Source organism: Pavona decussata, unplaced genomic scaffold (assembly GCF_977016875.1).
Source record: "Pavona decussata unplaced genomic scaffold, jaPavDecu1.1 SCAFFOLD_184, whole genome shotgun sequence".
Taxonomy (NCBI): Eukaryota; Metazoa; Cnidaria; class Anthozoa; order Scleractinia; family Agariciidae; genus Pavona; species Pavona decussata.
This window is the reverse complement of record NW_028145593.1, coordinates 1,321,399-1,334,116: the sequence shown is the minus strand read 5'-3', so window position 1 is coordinate 1,334,116 and position 12,718 is coordinate 1,321,399. Positions and strand designations below refer to the sequence as shown.

Genomic DNA, 12,718 nt, shown 5'->3' with positions numbered 1-12,718 from the left:
GGGCCACGACCGTGCACATCCGTTTGTTTTAACGTTCACACTACAGTTTAATATCATAACACGAACGTTTCTATTGGTCAGTTGCTCCAGCACATTTCAAAATCTATCGTCTGTGCACTGTCAAGGCCAAAAATGCTAACAAAAACATATAACAAAGAAATTTGTAAGGCTTCATAACTATTGCCTTTTATTACCTATGCGTAGGGCTAACGCTCGAGACGTCACCTACCGTGGCCACATCACCCTAAACCAAACGTCCGTTTCTACCACCCCACCGACCGACGCAACACCAAAGTTTCTTTACAAAATCATAACGTTTAAAACGGACACAACCCTCGTCTTAAACAAAAGGTGAGAAAAAAATATGTGCACAGGGAGTGTTTCCTTCAAGCGTACTGCTAAGAGCAGTTTACTGTCTAACCAAGCTACTGTTTATTGAAATCGAAAAAAAAAAAAAAAAAGTTCGCCAAGACTCAGTATTATGGAGAATATAGTGGCTACGTTTATTTCGTAACACCTTATTTCAGCCATTAGTTTTGCAAAGCCAACGAAATGAATAATAAGAAGTAACGAAAACAGAATTTTTTATCCAGTGTAAACCATTTTATTACAAACGAAGTAAAAATAGTCGTTACGACACTGAAGCTGTTCACGAATTAATTGCATTCCACCGGAAGCAGTCAACGCTTAATCTTGTCGGACTATTTCATATAGCTTGTGTTGCGTGACATGACTTGACGGCGTGACACATTAACTATGTTTATACAAAGATCTTACTTATATAGTGGTATTGTCGTTATATGGTAGGTTTTAACTGTCCAGGAAATGAACATCTAAATTCTCTTCACTGGTTCCATACATGTTTGATGTCACTTTATTGTTTCTTGTTTTCCGATATACTAGTGGGGGGGGAGGGGGTACTGTATGGTTTTACTACATGGTCTCTCTTGTACATATGTGTGAATGGTATTTGAAAGTTATCCACTGTGATCTCTAATCTTTTGCAGCAATGCTGGCATCATGTTTGAAAAACTAAAATTCAGTTAGCTGTGGCAAAGAGGTATCATGCCATGTTTCGTCAAATTATATTCGTTCTACGTGTACTCCTTGATTTTTAAGTGTAAGATCAGTCATTAACACGAAGTCATTTCACTTCAAACCTCAAACTCCACATTTGCCTTGCACTTGATGGTGGTATAAATGATTTGCATTTGATTTCTCTCACATTTGGTCAAACAAAATGATTTCTTTTTGCCAGATTCAGGCTCTTTCTTAGCTAAATATGTTTGTAGAGGTGTCATTCCCTTTCGAGATTTAATACATGCAATTTCAAGACCACCAAATGGAGGGTTGCTTGTTGAATCTTATATAATCTTGTCTGGTGAGGCACCAAGCCAAGAGTATTTTGGGTTGATAACCAAACCACATGGAAAGACCTTGATTCCAGGGTGACCATGCCTCTCTTGATATTCCGCATAAAATTTTGCCCCGGCATCTTCATTGTCACGCCCATAGTTCAAAGAACTGACATTTAGATTAGAGTGGGTTCTAGTAAGTCTTTCAACCAGTTTTCTATAGTCTTTTTTTCCCTCTTAATAACAGTACCAAAATTAGAGGCAATAAGTCTGCACTGCCTGAGCTTGAACCATTCACCATTAGAAGACTGGTTTCGTGTTGAAGATTCGATTTTAAAGGCTTCTCCAAGGATAACCCTCACTGTACTGTCAATAAAATGTTTGGCTTCCTCAGGAGGAAGTGGTATTTCTTGTACAGTTGTATCAACGCGAGGAAGTTTTGTGGGCATTTTTACAGCAATGGATTTAGCGGGGTTAATGCTATAAAACCTATTGGTGCCAGTTGCGGGGGGGGGGGGGGGGGGGTGGAGGAATTAGTAGCAGAAATGTTGTATGCCTGGAGTGGGGTAAATGCAAGTCTGACAGTAGAATTTAGTGACCTTGCAGGGGGTGGGGTAGTAACATGGGGGCTACAGGTAATAGGGAATTCAAGGGAAATGAGTGGCACAGACGGTCTAATGTGTGTTGGTGGGGGGAGATTGAAGAGGTGCAACTGAGGGGATGTTTGTTGATATGTTTGTTGCTGATTGTGACAGGGAAGGGGCAGGCAAATTTGTGGATGAGACCGCAGGGGAAAGATTAAGAACAGGGGTCGTTGAAGGCTGAGATAATACTGTTACAGGAGCTTGTCGATCAGACGTAACTCTCTCCCGATACGTGTTTAACCACATCTTGTAGACATTTTTATCTGGATCAACAATGTCCCTATCAAGGCCTACTTGGATATAACTTTGTACCCTATAAGGTATGTAAGTGCCGTAAAAATACGAAATATTTCCAATAAGTGCTAAAAGATTACACACACATAAGTGATCGACAATTCACATGGATTACCTTTCAACCAATGCGCATCTATCCGTTTGTTTTAGCTCCTTTCCTACAGGAAATCCACCTTACTAATTCGGGGATTGTAAGCTGTTGACGACTACGTCCTCTAAGTGAAGCTCCAGGAATATCTTCCTCGGTAAGAGAGAAAATCTCTGCAGACTTCTTAGATCTTTCCTACACAAAGGAATTGCACTTCTCAGAGCGAACTGGCTCCCTTAGAATACCAATAATGTTCACGAAGTTCTGTCAGATACTCGGATCGCCATCGATTCCATAAGTGATCGAGAACTCGCTGCAGGAACCTTGCTTTTCTTGTGAGTGCTACTTCGTTCTGACCAACTTCATCGCAAGTGCTTCTTGATGGTATCGATAGAATTCTACGGCTTATAATCAAATGAGGTGTCAGTGGTTCTTCCATTTCATCGTAAAGATCCGTAAATGGACTTCTATCAAGGCAGTAAATAGTTCAACAAAGTTCATTAGAGCATGCGAACACTTATTTAAGCTTAGCTTGACTGATTTTACCATCCGTTCAAGAAACCAGCCCACCAAGGGGCCGCCTCGATATTGAACCTCCACTTGATGCCTTCACGATGGCAATAGGTCTGCACCCTTGAATCCTTAAAAGTTTTCCCATTGTCACTGACAATCAAGGTAGGTGTTCCTCGTCTTCCCTTAAATCGAATAAGGGCTCTTACGATACATTCTGCACTCAGGTTTGGCACGAGTCTTAAATGAACAGCTCGGGTTGTAGCACATGTGAATAATGCTATGTACGCCTGGTTCATCTCTCCCTAATTTGAGAATACATCCTTGACATACAAAGGTCCGCCAAAAATCTACTCCAACACGAGTGAAGGCAAGCTCATCACTTAACCGAAGAGGGGGAGGAGGAACTGCGTAGCTTCTGCCTTCAATCTTCTTACAAACAGAACATTTCGTACTACAGTCTTCACAGCTTGACGCCGTTTGGTCACCCAGACTTTTGATCTTAGCTCTGCAATTGTATTTCTCACACCGTTGTGAAGGACCTTGAGATTGTATTCATCGATGACCAAGCGTGTGAAGCGTGAATATCTTGGAAGAAATATTGGATAGCGAGCATCAAGGAAATTGGGGCGTTCTTCAGACGGCCTCCAGATCTCAGAATTCCCTTTTCATCCGTAAACGGTTGCAATGTATTCCTTACTTCGTCAAATTTCCTGTCTTCAACAACAGATCTTTGTACTTCCTTGTACCAAGTTTCTTTGCTTGTTTGCCTTCTTTCGCTTGAGATTAGATACAAACGGCAAGACATATGCGGTGAATCGTATCAGTGTTTGTAGACTACTGAAATGATGCATTCAAGATTTCACCTTCTTGTTGTCACTGTTTCTGTGACAATGGTTGCGAGAACTGCGATTTCTTGTTGTTTCCTGTTTTCCTTCCTATGAAGCTGTAAATCAGTCAATAATTCCACGTGGAATGCAAATTAATCACATCAATTCTAACCGACAAGACAATTCAAGTCAAAATCTTTCTTTGGTCACACCATCTGAAAATATTAAACATATGCATCAAGCTAGAAAAGCATTTTTGAACAGCTCATATTCAGAAGATGAACTTCAAACAATCAATAGATTAATGGAAGACCCACCAATTGAAGATAATGTTAATGAGTTTACAAGGACTGAAAACAAGATTATCAATAAAACGTTTTACAGAATGTGCAATGACATGGATGATACTAATTTTCCACTTTACAGGGATTGATTTTATCTAACTTATATTTATTTAATGAGACGAATTAAAAAATCAATAAAAATAATAACTGAGTTAACCAAGAATTGGCAAATTAAACTAAGAAATATTCTTTTATCAAAACCTGATGATAGAAGCATTTATTGGTATTGGGATACTAATGGAAATGTAGCTGAAAGTGATTTTGTTAGATACATGATGATTAATCATCATGTTATTTGTCTGAATGGAAGATGTTCGAATCTTACCAAAACTGTTTATAAAATTAGAAAGAAAAATGGTTACGACCCTGAAATTATAATCATTTATGCCACCAAATATGGTAGAAAAGACATTAATTATGACGATATTGAGAGATTAAAAAATGGTGTATTTGACTATAAATTGAAAACTGTAACCATGAATTATCCAAATATCGTTGTATTAGCTTATAAAAAAACGGACTATGGCTTGTCTTCTGAATATCTTTGGCAAGTAGTTGATTTGAATTAAATTTTGGCAACATTTTCAAAACCAAAAGTGCTTAAAGACAAAACGCGTTATTTTAAAAAAGGAGAAAATAAGTGAAAAATAAAAATTAGAAGAAATGTATGAAAAACAAAACTAATTTAGATTTCATGAAAAATTAAATGGAATTTGAGGTCGTATGACCACAAAAAAAAGAAACACGAAAAAGGAGCCGATCTGGTACTCCATCACTGCAAAATCCAGATATGGTTGATTCTGTTGGTAATCAATCATTTATGCAAAAACCAATCGCAAAAACAATCAACATAAATAATAAAGTATTTTTTATACATCCATTATACACAAACTACGCTGCATCAGCTGATGGACAATTATTGAACATGAAAACCAAAAGATTGTTAATGGGGTCAAAAATGAAAGATGGTTCAAGAAGAATTGTTTTACATCAAGCACCATTACCCGAAAAAAATATTGCATTTCATCGATTTGTATTTGAATGTTTTAATGGAAAATTACCAAATGATGTTGTTATCGTTCATATTAATGGAATAAAAGATGATAATAGAATTGATAATTTACAAATGGAATCTTCTATGAAGGTTGTAAAGGAATTAGCTACAAATGTTGATTCTGATATAGATTATGATTCTGAACTTTCTAAAAAAGAAAAGATTGCAATTGATAAAGCATATGACAAAATGATGAAAAAAATGAAACAAAGAAATATTGATCATTCATCGATTTTAATGCGCAACCTCAATAGAGAATTCGAAAATAAACGTTTTGTACTTTGATTCATATATTAGTTCCATTTTTGTCAAATTTTTTGTTTTTTTAACGATCTGTGATTTTAATGGAATTACAGACCGTATGGTCAAACAAATGAAAACAAGCAATAGTAGCCAACTGCGTACTACGTCCACGCAAAATCTCAGTATGATTGATCAATTGGGTGTTCAATCATTACGCCAAAACCCAAAACTGCAAAACACAATCCACACACAAAACAAACGCATCAATGAAAATAATCTATCATATAATATTATAATGAATAAAAATAATTTATCTCGATTAACGAAAAATCAGTTAATTGAGTTATTATTGGAAAAACAAAAACCTGTACCGAAGCCTCGAACCAAAAAACAATCACCAGTACCGTTTCCAAGGCAATCAGTAAAACAAATGGTACAAAACTATGAAAACACAATTATTCAATCACCAAAACAATTTATGGATAAACCAAAAGTTGCACCCAGGTTGAAAAAAACATCATCTGCAATTCAATTAATACCAAGAAACAACATAATTCCACCACCAAAACAGTTTGCAGATAAACCAAAAGTTGCACCAAGAATGAAAAAAAAGATTGCTCCAGTTCCAACACAAAGAACCCAAATTACAGAAGTTGCAAGAGCATTCAAGGGATTCACCAAATCTTGTGAAGTTGGAATTAAAAATGAAACAGATCCTTTGGTACAAATGAGTTCAACCAGATTAGCTATTGCACATTTTATGAAACAATTATTACCTCAAATGAAAGGAATTAAATTTATTGAAACTTTGACAATTTATTTTGAACAACAAAAAGGAAATCAAATTGTCTCAAGAATGGGATATTTCAATAGTAAACCAAAAACAATAACTAATGCTAATGATTTAACAGCTTTTTTGGATGTTAATGTTGAACAAATCATGGAAGATATTCACAAATGGATCAGTCAAGGCTCAGCTTGGTTAATTAAATCAATAAACGGACATTACATCAATATTATCAAATATGAACCCCTTTCCGGAAGCTCATACATTAAACTTCCAAATGAACTCCAAAATCCAAAGCATGGTATTATTAATCTACAGAATGAAGATAATCAATGTTTTCGTTGGTGTCATATAAGACATTTAAATCCACAAATCAAAAATCCACAAAGAATCAAAAAAACTGACAAATCATTTGTTGAAAAATTGAATTATGATGGCATTGAATTCCCTGTTTCTATCAAACAATATAACAAAATTGAAACTCAAAACAGTATCAACATCAATGTATTTGGTTATGAAAACAAACAACCTTATCCAATTTATGTTTCAAAAGAACAGTTTGATGATGTCTTGAATTTGCTGTTAATCTCTGAAAATGAAAACACACATTATTGTCTAATCAAGGATTTTAACCGATTTATGTTTAGTTATTCAAATCACAAAGAAAAGAAACACTTTTGTATGCATTGTTTGCAATGTTTTTCATCTGAAAAAGTGTTATCCAATCACAAAGAAATATGTATTGAAATCAATGGAAAACAAGCTGTTCAAATGCCTAAATTTGGGTCAAAAATTAATTTCAAAAACTTTAAAAAACAATTGCAAGTTCCATTTGTGATATATGCTGATTTTGAAGCTATCACAGAACCAATCCATGGTTGCCAACCATCCAACCAAAAATCATTTACTGAAGCATATCAAAAACATACTGATTGTGGTTATGGATACAAAGTTGTTTGCTGTTATGATGATAAATATACCAAACCAATACAATGTTATCGAGGAGAAAAAGCTGTTTACAAATTTATGGAATCCATGCTGAATGAAGTCAAATACTGTCAAAAAATTCTGAAAACAAAGTTTAATAAACCATTAAAAATGACTCCAGATGATGAAAATGACTTCCAAACAGGAACTTCTTGCCACATCTGTGGAAAGAAATACATTGAATCAGATGTCAGAGTCAGGGATCATTGTCATGTTACTGGAAAATATCGTGGTTCAGCTCATGAATCATGCAATTTGAATTTTCAATTAACAGATAAAATACCAGTTATTTTCCATAATTTGAAAGGATACGATAGCCATTTTATTATGCAAGAAGTTGGATCAATCATTGAGAATAATACTTTTGAGGATAAAAAAGGAGAAACCAGAAAGCATAAAATCAATGTAATTCCTCATAATATGGAGAAATACATGGCATTCATGTTGGGTAATAATTTGGCATTCATTGATAGTCTCCAATTTATGAACCAAAGTTTGGCGAATCTTGTTAAAAACTTGCCTGAAGAAGCTTTTCATTACACAAAACAAGTGTTCAAAGATGATAAATTCAAGCTAATGAAGCAAAAAGGTGTTTATCCATATGACTATATGAACAGCTTCGAAAAGTTCAATGAAACAAAATTACCAAGTCAAAATGATTTTTTCAGTCAAATGAATAATCAACATATTACTGATGAAGAATACAATCATGCTCAAACTGTGTGGGACACATTTGAATTGAAAACAATGGGAGAATATCATGATTTATATCTCCAATCTGATGTATTGCTGTTGGCTGATGTATTTGAAAACTTCAGGAAAACATGTTTGGAGTACTATCGATTGGATCCATGTCATTATTTCACATCTCCTGGACTAAGTTGGGATGCAATGTTGAAGATGACTGAAGTCAATTTGGAACTGATTACGGATGTTGATATGTATCAATTTGTTGAAAAAGGGATGCGTGGTGGTATCAGTTATATCGCCAATAGATATGGAAAAGCAAACAATAAATATATGCAAAATTGGAATTCAAATGAAGCCAGTAAATATCTCATGTATTTGGATGCAAATAACTTATATGGTTGGGCAATGAGTCAATATCTCCCAACTGGTAATTTCAAATGGTTGACTGAAAAACAAATAAACCAAATCAATTGGTCAAATATCAATGCAGAAAAGAAGAAAGTATATCTTTTGGAAGTTGATTTGGAATATCCCAATGAATTGCATGATTTACACCGACAATGATTATCCATGTGCAGCTGAACAGATTAAAGTGACACAAAATATGCTCTCAGATTATTGCCAGAAAATTGCCCAAAAATTTGGAATCAAAAGTGGACAAGTTAGCAAACTGATTCCAACATTGTCCAACAAAACAAAATATGTGTTACATTATAGAAACTTGCAATTATATCGCGAATTGGGGTTAAAATTAACCAAAATCCATAGAGTATTGTCCTTCAATCAAAGTCCATGGCTCAAAAAATACATTGACTTCACTACTCTTCAAAGAACTAAAGCCAAAAATGCTTTCGAGAAAGACTTTTTCAAATTAATGAATAACAGTGTCTTTGGGAAAACAATGGAGAATATCAGGAAAAGAGAAGATATTAGATTAGTTACAACACCAAAACAATTGACAAAATTAGCTTCAAAGCCAACATTCATTGGCAGCAAAATATTCAATAAGAATCTGGTTGCAGTTCATAAAATTAAAGAATCACTGACTCTCAATAGGCCGGCATATGTTGGGATGTGTATTCTGGATTTAAGCAAGACTCTCATGTATGACTTCCATTATAACTTCATCAAAAGAAAATATGGAAACAAAGCAAATTACTGTTCACTGATACTGATAGTCTTACGTATGAGATTGAAGCTGAAGATGTTTACAAAGATTTTTGGAAAAACAAAAAGATGTTTGATAATTCAGATTATCCATCCAATCATCAATTCTTTGATGCCACAAACAAGAAAGTCATTGGCAAGTTCAAAGATGAAGCTGCTGGAATCCCAATCACTGAATTTGTTGGATTGAAATCCAAAATGTATTCTTACATCAAAGACAACAATAATGGCGGCAAAACAGCCAAAGGAATCAAAAAGAATGTCATCAAAAAAGAAATTCAACACTCTGATTACAAAGATGTTCTTTTCAATGAGAAACAATTGCATCACCAAATGAAAGCAATCAGAAGTAATAACCATGAACTTGGAAGCTTTGCAATCAACAAAACATCATTGTCATGTTTCGATGATAAACGATATTTACATCCAAATGGCCTTGATTCATACGCTTATGGTCATTTCAGATTGTAAACAAACTTTGTGACAAAAAACTTGTGCCTCAAAATTTGTGTTTAAAACTTGGTTTTCAATTTTTAACATTTGTGACCGTGCACGGGAAAACGTACCTTAACGCTTATCCGTTAAACGGGCAAAAGCGTTAAGCATCCGTTAGTCATCCGTTAGAAAGTTTTCTTAAGAACGTTAGAGGCGTAAGCCCAACCGTTAGACGTTAGCATCGGGCCGTTAGAGCGGATAGTGCAGCCGTTAGCAAAAGACATGTATCCGTTAGCCGTTAGCATCAGACCGTTAGACTGGACAGCATAACCGTTAGCAAACAATCTGTATCCGTTAGCACGGCTAGAGAAGCCGTTAGGATCCGTTAGAATAAACCAGCACCCGTTAAACGGGTAACGATTCGGTTAGAATGGCATGACACGCGTTGAAGTAGAATGTGGTCGCCTAAACACAGTGTAAAACGAGAGTGGCTCTTGTAATTGGCTTCCATTTAGTTCAAAACAATCATGAGATGTAGCTAGGAACGCGGGAACTATCTCTACCGCGAAATCAGACAGTTTTGTAAACCAGGAACGGAAGATATCGTAGCTCCGGATCCATGAAATTAAGTCACAAAAATAAATTACGACCCGAAATAAAATCAGTAAATTCAACAGACTTCTCTCCTCCAGCGTGCTTCGGTTCCGATTTGCATATTTGTTGACTTACCATGAACTTTCCCTCACTCTACCTCTAGCATTTACTGTCTCCGGCCGCAAAATGTAATCGTTTAGTTGACTTTAAAGATGCAAGGCAATTCCGTTGGTTAAGGGCTTGGGGTAAAATAGGAAACTTCAATTTTGCAAAATTTCATTCGGGTCCAGTGTGAGCGATAAGATCGATTACCCGGAACAAACGTAAACACTGCGAGTCTACTGAGTACCGCAAATTAACGCTTGACGCATTTCTATATTCAGTACGTTCGCTTGGATAAAGCCAAAATACCATCTTTTACAAGATTTAAAGCTTCTATTAACGTTATAAAATACTGACAAAAGCCGTCCTTCGGACGTAGAAAGGAATTGCCACGCTGAAAACACTGGCAAGATTTTGGTCACGTGCTAGGCATCCAAATTCCTTCACATGTATCAAGGTACATTCGGCAGGTTTCAATTCACAAAATGTGGGTTCAAAAATTTGCATAAAGTTGTTTACATTTTCCAAGATGTGAGAAACGGCCATATTCCGGCGGGAAGTTTGATGAATATTTTGATAGCCTGTTGTCTTGTTGTGTCTGACTTTGAATCAGAAGAAACCAATTCTAAACAAGATGTATGTGACAAAAACAACTTTATCTGATGGAACCAGCGCCAACAAAACGCCTGTCGCTTCGAGACTCATGAATCTAAAGGTACCGCTTTTTGCATTTTATCAAGAAATTGAAAGCGTGATCTTTCGCGAATCCACAGCTGGATTAAACAGTTACTTTAAAAAACTCTAGACAAAGTCATTGTGTAAAATAAGTATAACCGACAAAACCATTTGAGTAAAACAATAAAAAATGTTCACCCCGACTGGCAAGTGAAATTGTTTACACGCTCGTTTAGCGACGTTAGCCTCGAACTAACTTCTCATCTCACACGATAATCATCATCGAAGGACTTGAATTCTGCGTTTGTTTATCTCGATGAGGAAGTGATAGTTTATATCACTGAGTTTTGCTTTCTGTGGAAATAAGTATACTTATGTTTGTCTCATCGACGACTGACGAAATCGGCACTTTGCGATTCTTTTTTTAAAAAAACAAACGTGAGTGTAAGACTACTAACGGTTTGGCCTGATTATATGTTTATAGCATCGGACTGAAAGCTAAGCTATTCGTTCGTTAAAAGTCCTTAGTTGTAAACCGTCAGACAACCGTTAAACGGCTCCAGTCATCCGTTAGAACAAATTGGGCAACCGTTAGAACTTTCTCTTCATCCGTTAGGCATACTTAGTTAGCCGTTAGAACGTTAGAACAAAGCGTTAGCATGCTTTGATCATCCGTTAGGCACAATTAGATAACCGTTAGAACGTTAGGATAAAACGTTAGAATGCTGTGCAGGCCGTTAACTATCCGTTATCTATCCGTCCGTTAGCGACCGTTTAACGGATAAGCGTTAAGGTACGTTTTCCCGTTCACGGTCACATTTTGCGAATTTTCAATTTTCATTTTCAATTTTTAAAAGTTTTGCTGGGCGAATGTCCAATGAAACGAACAAGAATAGTACGATGGGTGCCAGACACATGCCAATTCCCATCAAAGATGATTCCATGCAGGTGGATTCATCTCTCTGTCAAACCCTGCACAATCACATTCATGACTGTGTATTTTGTGACTATCACAAAGAATCATCCAATGATGATGAACCAAATATGCCACAATGCTGTGAAAATCAAAACATTCGAGATATCACTGGTCAATTGACTTGCATTCATTGTGGTCAAGTTGTAGGTGAAGATCTCAAAACAGAATACATCAATTTTCATGCCAATTTGTTCAAAATATACAAGAAAACAGTGTATAATAGAAAATACCATTTGTCGCATACATTAGATCAAATTATTTTGAAAAACAAAGTTGAAATCAGTTGTTCAACCAATTTCAAAATTCATAAAATATTCGTTGAAATAAACAAAATCTTGCAACAAATCAATGGTAAAAGAAAGAGAATAATCAGTTTGAAATATCTTTTGCATAGAATATTGCAATTGATGAAAATTGATTCTTCCCAAATTGAGTTGACAAAATCCAAAAAAACCATGAAATTATACAATGTTTATTGGGATAAAATTATGAGTCTTATTGGACCTGAAATAATCCGCATAATCAATTATACATAAGTGAATATCTGATATTTTTTATCATATTTGTCACCCCATTTATCGACAATCGGCGAATTATCCAAAATGAAATCATCATTTTGAGTAAGCTTGTTTGTTAAATCATCTCTATCAAAATGTCCATTTCTCATTATTTCTTTTATTTCATTCAACAAATGACCATAGGTTTGAAAAGCATATTGACATTGATACAACCTTATTTCAATATTTTTATGCTTCATATAAGCTTGAATTAATACAGAAACTGATGATATTGCCAATAATGAAGCTCCACTGGTTGCAATTGATGATGCAATACCACCAGTTGCAAACACAATGGATGAAATATTCCCTGCGAATTCCCATTTTTTTAATCTTTTGTACACACTTTTGTACATCCACATCTTTTTGTGATATGACATGTAATA

General features: G+C 35.4%; 3 protein-coding genes across 4 annotated transcripts in view; 1 reads left to right on the top strand and 2 right to left on the bottom strand.

Moving 5' to 3' along the window:
- LOC146462841 (uncharacterized) overlaps positions 1-12,718 on the top strand; it is a 166,853-nt gene that overhangs the window by 49,700 nt on the left and 104,435 nt on the right. The window lies entirely within an intron of this gene.
- Positions 1-12,718, bottom strand: part of LOC146462844 (uncharacterized) — a 239,352-nt gene that overhangs the window by 155,384 nt on the left and 71,250 nt on the right. The gene's annotated exons all lie outside the window — the stretch shown is intronic.
- Positions 601-12,718, bottom strand: part of LOC146462840 (RCC1-like G exchanging factor-like protein) — a 131,038-nt gene continuing 118,920 nt past the window's right edge. Inside the window, exon 14 of the transcript XR_014857050.1 lies at positions 601-701. The gene's annotated coding sequence lies outside the window, so the exon portion shown is untranslated. The remainder of the gene's footprint in view (positions 702-12,718) is intronic.